Source organism: Oncorhynchus masou, chromosome 27 (assembly GCF_036934945.1).
Source record: "Oncorhynchus masou masou isolate Uvic2021 chromosome 27, UVic_Omas_1.1, whole genome shotgun sequence".
Classification (NCBI taxonomy): domain Eukaryota; kingdom Metazoa; phylum Chordata; class Actinopteri; order Salmoniformes; family Salmonidae; genus Oncorhynchus; species Oncorhynchus masou.
The window spans coordinates 28,703,709-28,706,290 of NC_088238.1; positions in this window are offsets into that span (position 1 = coordinate 28,703,709).

Sequence of the window (2,582 nt, forward strand, 5' to 3'; positions counted from 1 at the left end):
GGTCCTCAGATCCTCAAAAGGTTTTACAACTGCACCATCGAGAGCATCCTGACGAGTTGCATCACTGCCTGGTATGGCAACGGCTCAGCCTCCGATCGCAAGGCACTACAGAGGGTAATGCGTACGGACCAGAACATCACTTGGGCCAAGCTTCCTGCCATCCAGGAACTCTATACCAGGCGGTGTCAGAGGAAGGCCCTAAAAATTGTCAAAGACTCCAGCCACCCTAGTCATAGACTGTTCTCTCTGCTACCGCACGGCAAGTGGTACTGGAGCGCCAAGTCTAGGTCCAAGATGCCCCTAAATAGGTTCTACCCCCAAGCCATAAGACTCTGAAACAGCTAATGAAATGGCAAGCCAGACTATTTGCATTGCCCCCCCCTCTCTCTGGAACGCTACTCTCTGTTATTATCTTCCCGCTCAGCCCAGTCAAAACTGTTCGCTGCTCTGGCCCCCCAATGGTGGAACAAACTCCCTCACGACGCCAGGGCAGCGGAGTCAATCACCACCTTCCGGAGACACCTGAAACCCCACCTCTTCAAGGAATACCTAGGATAGGATAAAGCAATCCTTCTCACCCCCCTTAAATGATTTAGATGCACTATTGTAAAGTGGCTGTTCCACTGATGTCAGAAGGTGAATTCACCAATTTGTAAGTCGCTCTGGATAAGAGCGTCTGCTAAATGACTTAAATGTAAATGTAAATTATCTATGCATAGTCACTTTAATATCTCAACCGACATGTACATGTTACCTCAATACCGGTGCCCCCGCACATAGACATTGACTCTGTACTGGTACCCCTGTATATAGCCCCCACATTGACATCGTCTATGTACCGGTACCCCCTGTATATAGCCCCCACATTGACATTGACTATGTACCGGTACCCCCTGTATATAGCCCCCACATTGACATTGACTATGTACTGGTACCCCCTGTATATAGCCCCCACATTGACTATGTACCCGGTACCCCCTGTATATAGCCCCCCCATTGACTATGTACGGGTACCCCTGTACATAGCCCTCACATGGACTATGTACCGGTACCCCCTGTATATAGCCCCCACATTGACATTGACTATGTACTGGTACCCCTGTATATAGCCCCCATATTGACTATGTACCCGGTAACCCCTGTATATAGCCTCCCATTGACATTGACTATGTACCGGTACCCCCTGTACATAGCCCCCAATGGACTATGTACCGGTACCCCCTGTATTTAGCCCCCACATTGACTATGTACTGGTAACTCCTGTATATAGCCTCCATATTGACTATGTACCGGTAACCCCTGTATATAGCCTCCACATTGACATTGACTATGTACCGGTACCCCCTGTATATAGCCCCCAAATTGACTATGTACCGGTACCCCCTGTATATATCCCCAACATTGACTATGTACTAGTAACCCCTGTATATAGCCTCCACATTGACATTGACTATGTACCGGTACCCTCTGTATATAGTCTCCACATTGACATTGACTATGTACTGGTACCCCCTGTATATAGCCTCCATATTGACTATGTACCGGTATCCCCTGTATATAGCCTCCACATTGCCATTGACTATGTACCGGTACCCCCTGTATATAGCCTCCACATTGACATTGACTATGTACTGGTACCCCCTGTATATAGTCTCCACATTGACTATGTACCGGTACCCCTGTATATAGCCTCCACATTGACTATGTACTGGTACCCCCTGTATAGAGCCTCCACATTGACTATGTACCGGTACCCCCTGTATATAGCCTCCACATTGACTATGTACTGGTACCTCCTGTATATAGCCTCCACATTAACTCTGTACTGGTACCCCCTGTAAGTAGCCTCCACATTGACTATGTACCGGTACCCCCTGTATATAGCCTCCACATTGACATTGACTATGTACCGGTACCCCCTGTATATAGCCTCCACATTGACATTGACTATGTACTGGTACCCCCTGTATATAGCCTCCACATTGACTCTGTCACAGTACCCCATGTATAGAGCCTCCACAGTGACTATGTACTGGTACCCCCTGTATAGAGCCTCCACATTGACTCTGTACTGGTACGCCCTGTATATAGCCTCCACATTGACTATGTACTGGTACCCCGTGTAGAGAGCCTCCACACTAACTCTGTACTGGTACCCTTTGTATATAGCCTCCACATTGACTATGTACCGGTACCCCCTGTATATAGCCTCCACATTGACTATGTACTGGTACCCCCTGTATATAGCCTCCACACTAACTCTGTACTGGTACCCCCTGTATATAGCCTCCACACTAACTCTGTACTGGTACCCCCTGTATATAGCCTCCACACTAACTCTGTACTGGTACCCTTTGTATATAGCCTCCACATTGACTATGTACCGGTACCCCCTGTATAGAGCCTCCACATTGACTATGTACCGGTACCCCCTGTATATAGCCTCCGCATTGACTATGTACTGGTACCCCCTGTATATAGCCTCCACACTACCTCTGTACTGGTACCCCCTGTATATAGCCTCCACATTGACTCTGTACCAGTACCCCCTGTATATAGCCTCCACATTGACTATGTACTGG